We start from the raw sequence: 17,500 nt of genomic DNA on the forward strand, positions 1-17,500 counted from the left end.
CAAGTGATGAGCGAAAGAAATGAAGTGAAAATATAGTTTATGGATGAACATTTATAACGATTTTAATGATACTCCCAGAAAATGTTCAAGATTTTCATTCGCTCTCAAAATGAAAGAAGAGCAAAACAAAAACAAAGAATAAGAAAAGGCTGGAGACATTTTTCATATTCTTCCTATAAATTCCTTCTTCATAAGAAAGTATTAATGATGCAGTCAATACCTACGTGACCATTTCTGTTTCGCTGCATTCTTTCCGTTTTATCGAGAAATTCGTGTCTAGTTAATATGCCTTATGGAATAAGTTATTGGAAAATCGACTCATAAAGACAGTGATAAGGAAAGCTATGAAATTGCGATTCATTATACTACATGACATATTCATAGTCAAAATGGAGCTTTTACGTAATCGCTAGGCTTGAAAAAATATCAGAGACATTGTACAACAGATCACAGGGTCAGGGAAAAGAATAGACAGGTATAGCCACACGCATCGTACACCTACACACAAACACACGTATATATATATATATTTATGCATGTGTGTGAGTTTCTATGAAAGCACGGAAGAGGTCTGATCAATAAATATCCGAACTGTTGTCAGTGTAACGAAACCAAAACAGAGTGTAATGCCGCTTGACAAGGATTGGCCTTGAACTCTGCTCTACAAGCGCTCTACATTTTAACAATCAAACTCACTTCGGCTCTTTACGGCAGTGTTTCGAAGGAAGGTGTGTAGCGTGTGGCCGTAGCATTGGCCATGTCAGAGAAAGTTGTCATGGCGATATATGCTCAGAAACCTACGCAAAGTTGCAGAAAGTGTATGGAGAGGGGTGAACGAGCCGCGCACAAGGCTACGAATGGTTCGTACGTTTCCAAGATGGCCAAAAAGTGTCCATTGCGCCTCCACTGAATGTATATATTGCCCCGGTGATTCATGAACGTAAGTATGGAATTCATCATATCATTTTACTATTTATAGTTTATTCTTTTTTTTCTTTTGTTCTTGTTCTTGTTGTAGCCTGTTGACTGCGGCAATGCTGGTGCCCCGCCTTTAATCGAACAAATCGAGCCCAGGACTTATTGTTTGTAAGCCTAAAACTTATTCTAGCGGTCTTCTTTGCCGAAGCGCTACGTTGCGGGGATGTAAACACGTCAACATAGGTTGTGAAGCGATGTTTTGGACAAACACAGACATATAAATACACACAAACATATATAGGCAGAGGCGTGGCTGTGTGGTAACAAACTTGCCTCCAAATCACATGGTTCCTGGTTCAGTCTCAGTGCACGGTACCAAAGCCTTGTGAGAGTATTTAGTAGACTGAACGAAGTCCGTCGTATATATATATATATATATATGAGTTAAACGCAGGTGTTATTCAAATTATTTTACTTCCGACATATGTTTCGAAGACAACATTGGTATTATTCCAGAAGGAATATAATGGTGTAAAACAATACAATCTTCTCATCAGGGAAATAAATTAACCAAACATATCAATAAGACACTTGAACAGAATGTTATGACTGCGTATAATGATGAAGGGAACCCTATTAATTTTTATTCAAAATAAAAACGTTAGTAGATATAGTGTCAAAGGTAGCATATAGAAAAAAGAGGAGAAGGAAAGAAATTAGTAAAAAACTAATAGTGGAGAAGTATAGAGCGATGAGTAAATTAGAATAAAGCTTAAAAGAGTGGAATTGGATATATTTAGTGGAAGTGAATTGTAAGAATATAATCAAAGGTAAAATTATATAGAATGGTAGAAATCACTTATAGAAACTAATTTTGCAACGATAAACGCGTTCTATAAACTGGTTTACAACGGGATTCTTTGGCAATAGAATATAAAACATTTCGCTATTACAAAGCGAGCAGAAATATTTACCTTTATCATACGGTAAAGAAATAGAGAGAATATTCCATTCCAAATTAAATTGTTTAATATGATCTTTTAGATACCAGATTAATTTACTAAGCCCTGTACGTGTGTGTGCGTGCGTGCGCGTGTGTTTTTTGGTATGTATTTGTGTATGTGTAGGCGTATATTTGCCCCACCATCGTCGGTTGACAACCGATGGTGGTGTGTTTATGTCTCCGTAAATTTAGCGGTTCGGCAAAAGAGACCAATAGGTTAAGTACTACGGTTACAAAAAATAAGTCCTGGGGTCGATTCGTTCGAACTAAAGGCGGTGCTCTAACAAGGCCCACAGTCAGATGACCGAAATAAGTAAAAGAATAAAAGAATATATATATATATATATATATATATATATATATACGACGTGCTTCTTTCAGTTTCAATGTACCAAATCTACTCACAAGGCTTTGGTCGGCCTGAGGTTATAGCAGAAGACAATTGCTCAAGGTGCCATGCCGTAGGACTGAACATGGAACCATGTGGTGGGGAGCAAGCTAATTACTACACAGACACGATACATAAAAATTTAATTTCACAAAAGCAAAATAAATAAAATAGAGAAAAAAAGGAAATACAGAAAAAAAACAGAATCCAGCCGTTGTGAAATTACATATTAGTAACATATCCGACCGAATCTTACGTTCTCTAAACACGCGATGAATTATATTCATACCGTGTAATAATATATAACAGCTAAATAAAAGAAGAAAGTGCGAAATTTTGGCATAATTCAAAGATCCAAGAATTATTGGGTTTGTACATAATCAGTGCGGCTTTTTTTCCACAAATTATTTCAACAAAAACAATAACAATTTTTAGCAAATAAGTCTTTAAGTGAGCGAATGTAGAGTAGAGTTCAAGGTCTATCATTGTCCAGCGGCATTACACAGCGTGCTTTGGCTTCGTTACAAAGGCGACGGTCCGGATACTTACTGATCAGACCTCTTCCGTGCTTTCATAGGAACTGACACACATGCATAAATGTGTATATATATATATATAAATACGTTTATATATATATATATATACACATTTATGCATGTTTGTCAGTTCCTATGAAAGCACGGAAGAGGTCTGATCAGTAAGTATCCGGACCGTCGCCTTTGTAACGAAGCCAAAGCACGCTGTGTAATGCCGCTGGACAATGATAGACCTTGAACTCTACTCTACATTCGCTCACTTAAAGACTAATTTCTTTCCTTCTCCTCCTTTTTCTATATGCTACCTTTGACACTATATCTACTAACGTTTTTATTTTGAATAAAAATTAATAGGGTTCCCTTCATCATTATACGCAGTCATAACATTCTGTTCAAATGTCTTATTGATATGTTTGGTTAATTTATTTCCCTGATGAGAAGATTGTATTGTTTTACACCATTATATTCCTTCTGGAATAATACCAATGTTGTCTTCGAAACATATGTCGGAAGTAAAATAATTTGAATAACACCTGCGTTTAACTCATATATATATATATATATATATATATATATATACGTATTTATATATATATATATATATATATATATATAAATATATATATATATATATATATACATAGATATATATATATATATATATATATATATATATATATATATATATATATATATATATATATACATACATACGTGTATTTGTGTGTATGTGTACGATGAGTGTCTATGACTGTCTCTTGGCAAACAGTACTTGAAGTAGATTGTGAATATGCTCCGGAATAATCAGTGAAATATGTTTTTGTTACATGTTTTCATTGCTTTTGATGAAATAAGTCGCAATAATTATGAACCAACCCAATAGGTTGATTATTTACATTCGACATGTCGTTCATATTTTAATAGAAATTGAACTGCGATCGATTCAAATGCTATTCAGTAAATACGTCAACGGTAAGTAGAGAGCAGTAACACTTATTACAAATTCCAGAATATTACAAGTGGTGAGTGAAACGCAGAGCGTATTGATGTTATTGTGGATTTATATAGACAACAGATATATATTTCTATGGAAAGGCACCCGTGAATCATTACATAACTGTAAATGAGTTATAAAACTATATACAAGCGCCTGTGCGTGTGTGTATGGATATATATATATATATATATATATATATATATATATATATATATATATGTATATATATATGTATATATGTATATATATATATATAAATATATATATATGTATATGTATATATAATATGTGTATATATATATATATATGTATATATATATATGTATATATGTATGTATATATATATATTATATATATTATATATATATATATATATATATATATATTATATATATATATATATATATATATATATATATATATATATATATGTATACTATAGCGTACGTATTTATACACAAAAGATGCGACTTTTACAGGATACTCAACACAGTATATATGTGTGTGTGTGTTTCTCTAGACATGTATAACAACTCTTAGACGGGACGTGCACGCATAACTATATACACGTATATACACACACGTGCAGAATCTAGCAGGTGTACGTACACACACAGGAACACAAACACGCACGCACACACATACACACACACACCAACACTCACACACCTACGCACGCGCACTGACGTACACACAGTTATCTGATATATTCGGGAAGTTGTGTGATATTAATATTAAAATAACGATAGCCAGGTTATCTAAGAATCTAACAAAGAAATGGATCCAAATGTAAATTGGAACTGGAATTGATAATTCTTTTCACCAAACACTTATTTCCTGTATCATGGTTTCATGGAGCGCACCGGTCTTATTGGATCTTATCGGAAAAAGCAAAATAAAGTACCTCAACAAAAGCATACCCCACACAACGACAGAGATACGTGTATGTATATATATATATATATATATATATATATATATATATATATATATATATATATATAGTACGTATGTATGTATATAATATATATATATGTATATGTATTATATATGTATATGTATATGTATATACATTTATATATATATATATATATACATATACTATATATATATATATATATACATATATATATATACATACGCATATATATATGTGAATATATATATATATATAACTATGTATTTCGCTCTCATGTATCTTTTCATCGCTCTGTTTATCTCTGTCTCTCTCTCTATCTATCCACCTATATATATATGTGTGTGTGTATACTTGCATACTTGTATATTCATATACATAAAACACACACACACACACACAGATATATATATATACACACTAGCAATGAAAGCTATATATTTATGTGCCTACCACATATATACATGTAGCGTTTATATTGTGCTAACATTCATCGCTCTAAAAGCAATGGCTCTCTCTTAATATCACGGCTCTGTAATTGAGTGCGGGCCAATAATCGGCGAATACATTAATATTCCGTTATAGATAGCTGGCATTAATAAACAGCTGTTACATAATGGTATCGATTACAGGAAATATTATTCCACACACAGCATGAATGAATATGAAGGACCAAACAAATAAACAGGAATATAATCATAATAATAAACTAAATAAATAAGAAATACATACAATCATCAAACAATCTCTAATATATATTAGATTCTAACTCAAGGCCGAACCTTCTCCACCATGAATCTTCGACGGCCAGACTTGGCTTTTATCGGCAAAGATGGAGATAATTTTGTTTAAGAAGAGGAGAGAAGTGATGGAGAAGACGCCATGACTCTGCTCGATACTGTTCAGACAGGCCAATGTGGGAAAGGATGCGAAAGTTAATGAAATAACTGGCGCATTGATTGTTTTGCAAGTGGATATTCTGCCCATATCGATCTTCAAAGGCTGCTATAAAATCAGCTTTCTTGTTTACATCACAGCATGCTTACGTGTATGTATGCATGTGCGTATGTATGTATGTATGTATGTATGTATGTATGTATGTATGTATGTATGTATGTATGTCTCCCTCTATATATATATGTATGCATGCGTGTATGTATGTATGCATGTATACATGTGTATATGTATGAATGTATGTATGTGTATATATATATATGTATGCATATATATATTTGTGTGTATGCATGTGTGTGTTTGTATTTATGTAGGTGTATATATGTGTATGTGTATGTGTACATGTATATATATATATATATATGTACCAATGTTATATATATATATATATGTACCAGTGTATATATGTATGTGTATGAGTACGTATGTATGTATCGTTAATGAATAGTAATGTATCTATGCTTGTATGAATGGATGTTCTCCAATTTCGAGTTAAATTATTTCTCTGCGAATGGAACAGTCTTCTGACAAATGTACGAGGCTTCCGTGATGGAAAATAAGGATGTACGTATGTATATATATATATGTATATATATATATATATATATACATATCTGTGTGTATGTTGTATATATGTGTATGTGTGTATAATTATATATACATAGTAACACACTCACAGACACGCAAACTCAAGACGTGTATGGGTCTATCTTAATATGAAACTATGATAGCCAACGAAAATGCATATATATGTATATATATATATATACATATATATATATATAATATATATATATATATATATTTATATATATATTATATATATATTATATATATATGTATGTGTATATATGTATGTATGTATATTATATATATATATATATCTAATATATATATATATATATATATATTATATATATATATATATGATTGATTCCAGTTTCAGCTCATGAGACTGTGGCCATGCTGGGGCACCGCCATATATATATTTATATATATATAAATAAATACGGATAAGATCTAGAATTATCCAGTAATTTTTTACTAGTTTCATCTTTTCATTTTGTTCTCTCTCCATGTTGATATATGGATAATTTAAGTGCTTTTAGAGTCTGATCATGGCTGCTATTTTCAACATGGTGGTATCTCGTAGATCCCCTAATATATAATTTATATATATATACATGAAAAAAGTTTGAAAATGCTAAGGTCGTTTAGAGATATTTATTGATTTGACCGGTTTCACTACTTTATGACGCCTACGAGACTGCATATTTGACACTTATAGACGCACACGCACTTCCTCACACGTACATGCATGCACCCTGTTACACATACAAGCGATTGTGCGTGCAAGCACAAACACAGACACACAAGGATGTATATCTAAACGCCCAGCTAATATACGCATCTATTGCACAATAATTGCGTGAATATATCAATTTTGGAAATGCATGAGATGCATATATGAAACAAATAGATTTTTCTTTTATCTAAAGGAAAATTCACAGATGCATATATATATAGAGACATATATACATATATACGTACGTACGTTCGTACGTATGTGTGTGAATACTGCATAAATGCCGATCTTGAGAAATTAAGTTTCTGAAAATCTGAAAGAAGAAAGTTGATTCGAAGACTACACTGGAACTGTAAAAAATCTGCAAAAGTTTCCAGATGTTTATCATTTACCAATATATATGAGTTTCTCTAGATGTGCAAATATATGCATGAGAATACATGCATAAAACATACAAATCTGCACATGCATACATACATACAAAAATAAATACCTTGTTGTTGATGTTAAAATTCCAATGGGGGAGACATTGGATGAAGGTTAGAAACCAGTTCTTGCTTTATTGGTAAGAAATCTCAAAATAAATTGAATAATGACATGTATACATATATTCATAGATATCATGACCTATGTTTAGAAGAATCTATAGGATATTTACATCCAAGGTATGTAATAAAGTGTAGACAGGTGCAAGCACTGAGATGCTTGCACGTGAGAGAATTTACATTTGCCAAATCTAAATGTGTTATTATCATTTAAACTATAAAAGGATTTGAAATGAAGGACTGAAAACGATTATCCAATAAGAACTTGAAATAGGGATTGCTCGTATTTGATTTAACGTACATCGCTCAATTATAAAAAGCAGAATTTATATAAGAAAATCGTTCAACGACCATCGCGAGAGATATCGAGTTAAGACGCTGATGTGACTGCACCGTTTAACGGTAGGGTTTCAAATGTAACGATTAATAATCCGGGCAACTGAAACGCGCGTCTGTCTTAAAAAAAACGTTATATAATTATAGAATTAAAGGCAATGCTAGTGCTACTTTGGAATAATCCATATTTTTAATATTGTCAAGAAAATGGGTTGGCAAAAAATTTCCAGCGGTTTTTTTAAATCTTGGAATTTATTGCGTTTTTAAATGTTGGAATGTATTTTTTTCGAGAATTCTATGTTTGAATCATTTTGGAATCTATTTATATTATTTTTGCTAATTAATTTTAGTTAATTTTTGTTTATTTTCAGATCATTAAAATTTCAGAAAAAAAGTTCAGAAAAAACAGCGTTTTCGACACCTCCTTCTTTTTCCTTTTTATCAAGGTTCTAAGGCCGCAAAAGCTTCTCGCGACATTTGTGCTGTGTATGGAGAGGGTACCATAGCTGAAATATATGCTCGTGATTGGTATGCCAAGTTCAAAAATGAAAATCTTGACCTCAAAGACGCACCTCGTTCTCGCCGTCCAGCTCCATGAAGAGCGTTTAAACCAACTTTTTCACGAAAATTCTCGTCAAAAGACAAAGGAACTGGCAGAGAAAATGGAATGCTCGCATACAGCTACAGAGAAGCATCTCCACTCGATGGGAAAGTTTCAGAAGTATGGAGCATGGGTTCCGCATGCTTTAAGTAACAACAACAAAAATCAACGAGCCACAATCTCCGCTGGTTTGTTTGGTCGTCACCGCTCAACTCATGGACACAAGCAACGATTTATTTACCGAATCGTTACTGGCGACAAAAGATGGTGCCTGTACATCAACATGAAGCAGTGGCTTAGCCCCGGTAAACAAGCGAAACCGCGCATGAAACAAGATCCTCATCCGCATAAAACGATGTTGTGCGTATGGTAGGACTGGAAAGGGATTATCCATTGCGAATTGCTTGAACGGAACAAAACGGTTAACGGTGAACTCTGTGTTCAACAGATGGAAAGACTCAAAACGGCTATTGAAGAGAAAAGACCTAATCATCAGCATAGAGTTCTTTTGCTGCACGAAAACGCCCGCCCTCAAATCGCCAATATTAAAAAGGAAAGCCATTCAAACGCATGGCTGGGAAGTACTGCCACACCAGATTTGTCACCAGCGAATATCCACCTCTTTAGATCTCTTTAACGTGCTATGCGCGGAGTTACGTTCAATACTGGTGCAGATGAGAGCTTGGTTGGATCACTTTTTCGCGTCAAAATCGGGTGATTTCTACCAATGAGGAGCACAGCTGAGTGAAAGACCAACAAAATTCCTTCTAATACCAAAGACGAACTGAAGGCAAGGATTATGGCATTATTCGTCAACTTAAACAAGGAGATCGTTCCAAAAGAGTTGCAGGAGATTCCGATGTCGTCTGCAGGATCTTGTTGGAGCCAATGACGATTTTATCATTTAAATTTATTCTTTAGTATTTGAAGATGTATTTATATAATTTTGGTAAATATATCTGCTAAAATGAGATGTCAGTGTTATTTTCATTTTTGTATAATTTAGACGAGAGTTTATTCAGTGCACCCTGTATATAAACGTTGATTTATATATATAGGCTAATCGTTAAACCAATGATTTGAATCTAAACATTCGTGATAAAATAAATTTCAATTTGAATGCAGATAGATATGTGATGTTCAAAAATATGTTGTTTCAAATTCGATATAACATAAAAAGATAAATAGATACTTCGAATATACTAGTTATTTCTGTAAAACCGCCAAAATGAAAGGGATAGGGAGAGGAAAAGATTAGTCTGTGGAAAGCATATTCGAACATGCTCCAATATTATACATTTTTCTTATACGCACTGGGTATGTATAAATGAATATTCTCCTTTATATACATTCTCATTTTACAATTGTTTGTTAGTTAACTTTTCTATTACTGTTGAAAATTACAGACGTCTGTGGCCATATTTTGCAGAAAGAAATATTGTTGTTATATCTATTACAGACAATTTTAGAGTAGGCTGCTTTGATAATACGCTTATCTCCTACAGCACATTTCCCTACTCAGCATGTAGAAAATAAAGAAACTAGAAAAGCATAACAATAACAAATGAATAAGAAATCGAAACAACCTTAAAATAAAATAGCCATAAAATAGCCGAATATTTAAAAGGATCCATCTGTTCCATATATTTATGAGATCGTTCAGATAATAAACAATTGATATATTACATCCGTTTGCATTAGAGATTCAGATAAATGCTTTTACTAACGCAGGGGATCTGATTATTTACAATATATTGAATAACGGCTGTTCAACATTTACTTTCAAAAACGCATATCTATTCGTCCATGTTTTATCATTGCATCAATAAATCTTTAAATTGGAACAAAGACTATGTAGGAATGTATTTACAAAATGCTAATTTGCGCTAATTGTAGACGAAGGACGACCCTAATTGAACAGAGTTAATACATAATATTCTTGTGTTTACGCAGAGATATTTTGGCGCCACCTATTTGGTGATTTGGTGCTAAATTATTTGACATCAGACGTTTAAATTTTTCCCTCGTTTCCCCTCTACCCTCTTTCTGGTTATGAATACGAGCATCTACCTAGGTTTATATGGTATATGTAGCGGCTTTCTATCCCTCTATCTTTCCCTTTCTCTCCTCTTTACTCTCTTCCTCTCTCTCATTCTATCTCTCTGTTCGCGTGTTCGTGTGTTCGTGTGTTGGCTTTCATCGTCAAACACGGTGCTGCCAAAACAATTTCAGATGACACATAACCATGATACAGCAATGATAAAATAATACAATATGTTACGCTAATCCAGAGATTCTGAACATATTTAATTCTAAATTTCTTTCACAAGGTGTGAAATATTTCACAGGGAAACTTTATAATCTGCTCTTGACTCAGTTTTATTGGTTGCGAAGTTACTGCGTCAGTGAACAAGTCGGCACCTTACGAAATAGGGGTAAATTTTAAAGGGATTGAAGTGCTTTGTGTGTGTTTTTCAATAGTTTCTCCACATCATTGGTGTTTCAGTTGAAACGTATTGTACCAAACGAAATTATTCGCCAGACTCGCATCGCTTCGAACAACATTGCATTGTAGCTATTGTTAGGAATTTTCTATAAAACTGTATTTTTCTTATTTAGAGTTTGGATTTTGTTTGCAAAATTCATGGTGCAACCTTCTGAGTGAAACACATTTTGTTTTAAATTAGGAGAGACATGATGCTAATGATAATCACACACTAGTTCATTTTCACTTATCGTTAGTCTATAGATCAATATTTAACCCGTTAGCACATCAAATACCGCGTTAATAATTTAGTCAATCAGCTAATCAGCTACGTTTGTTAACTTCCTTCCGTCGCCATTCGCGACCTCATCAGTGATATGTCTTCTCTGCCCTAAGTTGAAAGATGCCTGGATTACAGAAGTCATGTCGTTGGTAAGACCGTGAATAAAAATGAAAGAGCTTGAGAATCTTAGTTGATTGATGGAAAGATAATTAATTAAACAATCGATGAGTTAATTGGTTAAACATTCTGATATGCCATCCACGTATTAAAATGTAGGTCATTTAAAAGCGGAAACCATTTCGAAGCATTAAAATCCGTTTCATTTTCAAAGAAATAATTACAGAAATGTCCAAACCGCCAGCCCTCTGTATATGTTTTAAATAACCAATATCATTTGGAAATCTAATTATAAAACGAAAAGTTTTGAATGGTGCTATAATACAGACAATGGGCTAATACCCAATGCTTCAAGCGAACTACAATACTCTTCCTAGTTATAAAGATAGAAGTTGTTAAATCGATAGTTTGTTTTTTGTTACTTTGAACAAATAACTATATCTCCTTTGGTTACTTATTTCAAAGGCCAAGCGTTATATCATAAAATATACAACAAAGATTGAAAGATTGAAAGGAAGTTGACAGTACAATCATATTACAGAAACTTTGGGACACGACGAAGGGATTATGTAAACCGTGTCAATACCACAACACGGTCCACATTAGATGATATTCAACTTAGAAAAGCTTAGATAACAAAACATACAATGGTATCTTCGAAATATTTTAGGTGGTTACTTGTCCTGCTAAAAATATCAGCCAAAGTGTTCGCTCAACCAACAGTCTGTCGTTTTCAATAGGGGATATATATATATGATGAATAATGTAATCCTTATCCTGTTGAAAGGGCTCCCTGCATCGATAGTCTGCCGGATACAGTTCGGTAAGTGGTCAACAACTGCAGCAACAATGAAAGTTTGCGAAAACAAAATTCGTCGACAGCAAAACAAGCGTAACTGCTGGTTTACATTTGATTTGCGCATGAATGAAAACTGAAAGCAATGGGGTTTAGATTTGATGTTCTGACTGCAATATCCCCAATGACATATACTGACTCCATTCAAGCTGAACAGGATGCCAATACCTGACTGTTTTACTTGCAAGAAACCGCAGCTGGATCTCCCTCAAATTACATGCCGGATATACAATAAAACAGAATATGCATGATCGAAACGTGTTTTTTATTGGTGTTTTCTATTCAATATACCTGTGTTAATATACAAAATCATGAAACACCATTTGAAACTATTAAGACTACACTAAAGCAAAGCTTTATTCCAGTCCTGTGCATGAATTTATATATTGTAGTTGTTGGATATTTCCAGCGCTGTAGTCATTTATTTTTATCAGAAGTTGCTTCACTTCCAAAAATTTCTATTTCTGAAGGGCAGCCACCGTGAAGGATCTCGTAAAATATTTCGTACATTCTCAGGGCGTAACGAAGCTGATTCAGTGATATGAAGATATATATTCTCTCTTTCTGTTCACTGGAGGCAGTTATATAATGGCAGAGAGATAGACATAGTGATATAGAGAGAGAAAGAGAGAGAGAGAGAGAGAGAGAGAGAGAGTGTGTGTGTGTATGAGTGACTGTGTGTGTGAGTACAGAAGGGGAGTAAAACTTTTCTTGTTTTATGTTGAGAAATTCTTATCGGAGAATGAAATGTGGAAAGAGAGAAGAGCATACACACACATATACACTCACACACATATAAGGAGCGGAAGTGAGTGGGGAAAAGAGGGAGAAAGAGATAAAAAAGAGAATTGACGCAGGCAATCGATTCGTACTTTATTCATCAATTTCAAAATATGAAAGGCGGATTTGACATCAGCTGGATTTGAACGTACAGGATGGTGACCCCGAACAAGTATCAAAAGTCACTCTATCCGGCATTCTAACTTCTACGTCTACTTAAGAATATAATGATGATTTCAAATTTGCCACAATGGCAGCCATTTTCGAGGGACGTTCTACGTCTATTACATTTACTCCAATGTTTCACTGGCACTTAATTTATTGACCTCGAAATGATGAAAGACAAAGTCGACCTTCCCGGAATTTGAACTCAGAACGTAGCGGCAGCGACATACCGCTAAGCATTTCGTCCAGCGCGCTAACAATTCGGTCAGCTCGTTGCCTTATTTAGATATATAATAATGCGTTGCTGTATATACTGATAAATGTAAACATTACATAGAAATATCCAGAACACGAAGAAAACCATGAGGAGCAGTGGCGTTAACAATGGGAAACCAATCCAACAAACGTGGTGTGTTTAACAGAACTAGCTTGCTATCAGGAAGACAAACTATTCATGTTTCAACCATTAATCCTTCTATGAATAGCAGAGACGCATTTCCGAAATTCCAAACGTTTTGTAATCGATTGTATATGAGATTAAAACTAACAGGATATTAGGAAGAGAGTGCACAAGGCCTCATCTAGTGTGATCAAACTAGGAACCTCAAGAAGGAAAAGCACATTTCTTAACTACAAACCTCTCCATTGTATTGCGGAAATGACCCGATGATATCTAGACAGGAGCTGCGATAATGAGAGTGTTATGATAATAAAGACATTTAATCAAATATACAGGATTGTTTAGACAAACAAACGCAATAAATCTTAATGCTGTTAATCAATGAAGGATAATATTCTTGCAGTCGATGAAAGATTATATATTTGGGATACATTGCAGACATTATGATTGGAACTAGATAATAAATGTCGCACTCATATGCATAAACATCAATTCATGAATACATACATAATCACGTACATAGTTTACACACACACACACACACACACACACACACACACACACATATTTATAGATATGTGTGTGTAAAGAAAAAGAGAGGGAGAGAGATACAAACATACATATGCATACTTATATAGATATATATATGCATATAAATAAATAAATATATATATATATACATGTATACATATATATGTGTATATATATATATATGTACGTATATAAACACACATATATACATGCATACACACACAAACACACACACACATACATATATATATATATATATATATAAAGAAGAAAGAGAGAGGGATAGAGAGGAGAGAGAGAGTGAAGGGATGGATAGTGAATCCGATATAGAAAGAGAACGAAAATAGAAGGCAGTAGACTTATGTGAAGGCAGAAGGCATTCTGGGAGAATTAGAATCGAATAGTGAATAGAAGGAAGCGGGAAGAAAAGACAGGGCAGAGACAAATGAAAGAAAACAGGGAGAAGTAAATAAAAGGGGAGAGTGAGGAGGAGAGAGAGAGACAGAGAGAGAGTTCCAGTTTATTGCCAGGATGTATATCAGGAGCCAGGCTGCAAGTATAGATTCATAAATAAGTACATAATTAAATATGTGTGTTAACTTAAAATACTGATTTTCATAATACAAAACCTGATGGCTATTGGTACACCCTCAGTTTTGTTTGTAGATACTATGTAAAGGTTACACACAGCGGCAGAGATTGATTTTTAATTTTTTCCATTCGGTTTTTATCAGATTGCTTTGTAATAGAATTACTTTATTACGTAAATGATGCCAAATTATAGCAACAAACTAATTTAATAACATGTGAAACATTTTCAACTTTAAGAAACATTGATGGCAGCGTCAGCAAAAGTTACATAAATGCATCCTCCACTCTACTCCCTTGAAATAAAACACTTAGAAATGCATGCCCCAGCTTCCTCAAATACAGATTATGGAAATTTTATTTATGTACAATAACAATGGATCCGATCCTGAGTGTTCAGTCGATCGATCCAAAAAGATCCTTGCTTTTCCGCATAATGTTCCTGCTCGCTGGGCATTCGTCAAACACACGTGCTCTCGATGCAATTGACCAGCGAAATCAGCATATCGCAGTGGGTGAGAAGGCTTCTCTTTTGAATTAAGAATTCATTCCATCAAAGAGGCTTCTACACAGTTTCTGCTCACCTAATTCCGTTGTCCTGAGGATTTAAAAAAGTATTCTTTCTCATTATGTTACGCCTTGTAACTGAAAGGTAACATTTAAAAAAATGCTCTTGTTAACGATTCTGCCATATTGCACCTATTAAAATTTTGACACAAAATTTGGCAGAGGGAATAAGTCAGTTGCATCGATCCAGTGCTCAATTGGTGCTAATTTATATCAGCCCCGAAGTGATGAAAGTTAAGGTTGACCTTGGTGGAATTTGAACTCAGAACGTAAGGACGAAATATTGTTACCACTAAGTAATAATTTACTATCTTTTGTTCTAAAAGTTTTAATGCAGCAATAATTTTCTATTTATCCTCTTCAGTGTGAGGAGATCTGAAAGATTGAGAACCACAAATTTCTACTTAATACTATATTTTATTTTTAAAGTTCCTCTCTCCCCAAATCATAAGATATCATATCATACCATATGATATCACATCAACAAAAACCAAACCCTCATTTTGCAATCTAACAGTGTAATTAAGACCAAATAATTGGATTTTAACTATCAAATTTATTGAACATGATTTGATGCGATATCATATTAAAAATAGATTAGATTCTTCCCTCTTTTTGGTTTGAAATAAAGTTCCATTTTCTTGGAGATTCGGTTTTCAATGAATCTAAAGCTATTTTTACTGTTAGCATTTTTATAGCATCCAAGCTATATCTTTATTTTAGATTAATATGGCTTCAAAACTGTAATAAATCTCAATATCTTTCAAGGATAAGTATCTTTGGCTAAGAGGCAAAAATGTATTGTCGTCAATAATTTATGCCAGTCTCTTTTTATTATCGTGTCTGGTCAGTGAGTTCATTATTTTGCTACATAATCTATTCCCAAAATATCATGGGAACAAACTTCAAACATAACTAACGTCAACAAGCATTAATATCAACAGCACTGACAGCTTATTAATATGCTAGTATCGTGCCCTTTAATACTCGGTTGAAGTATAACGAAGGTCACGTAGATTTCAAAATTTTCATGCGTGGATATGAAAAGATATTTGCGATTAAACATAGACAAAATATAAAACAGATGATGAGGTACAGAATATAAAAACAGCAATAAACATTAATAAACATCATGGAGAAAAAACTAAAATGTTCTGGATACATAAATAAAATGAAAATATAAATGGTCTCTATCACACTTAATGCAGGTAAAATGAAAATTAAACGAGAATTGGGGGAAAGCATGGGGGTTGGGTTAGTCGATTATCTCCAGTGTTTGACTAGAAATTATTGAATGGCAATATCGGCCACCGTGGATTTTGAACTCAGAACATAAAACTGCAAAATGCTGCCCAACAATTTATTGAGCGTGTTAACGATTCTTATTTCTTTATTGCTCACAAGGGGCTAAACATAGAGGGGACAAACAAAGATATTAAGTCGATTACATCGACCCCAGTGCGTAACTGGTATTTAATTTATCGACCCCGAAAGAATGAAAGGCAAAGTCTATCTAGGCGGAATTTGAACTCAGAACGTAACGGCAGACGAAATACCTTTTTCCTTACTACCCACAAGGGGCTAAACTCAGAGAGGACAAACAAGGACAGACAAACGGATTAAGTCGATTATATCGACCCCAGTGCGTTACTGGTACTTATCTAATCGACCCCGAAAGGATGAAAGGCAAAGTCGATCTCGGCGGAATTTGAACTAAGAACGTAACGGCAGACGAAATACCGCTAAGCACTTCACCTGGCGTGTTAACGGTTCTGCCAGTTCGCTGCTTTACGTGGAAGGCAAATATCAACAATTAGACAGGATAAAATATATTGAAACTAGGGGAACAGCAAAATGAAATAGCAAAATAGTTTTCAATGTTATTCAATTTGCTAACTGTGGACAATATCCGAAGACGATTATACGTAGTGGAATAATGGAATCATGTGACACACATCTTAATCCTAGTCGTATGTATTGCAGAAACACTCCTGCTATAAACTGAAAAATGTTCGGGCCTCCTCTACAGTGTAAAAATGATTATATAATTTCTCTTTCTAGTCTGGTCACGGCCTGTCTTTATAAGAAATGTAAGTGTAAAGTGAGTGATGTAGTCTTCCATATGGAAAATACAGGATGACGCAATAATCGGGGTCCTGTTACTCAGAATTGCTCCGAGGTACAAAACATAAGCGGTTATCATGGCGCTTGTATTTACGAAATGGCTA

Source organism: Octopus sinensis, linkage group LG15 (assembly GCF_006345805.1).
Source record: "Octopus sinensis linkage group LG15, ASM634580v1, whole genome shotgun sequence".
Lineage (NCBI taxonomy): Eukaryota > Metazoa > Mollusca > Cephalopoda > Octopoda > Octopodidae > Octopus > Octopus sinensis.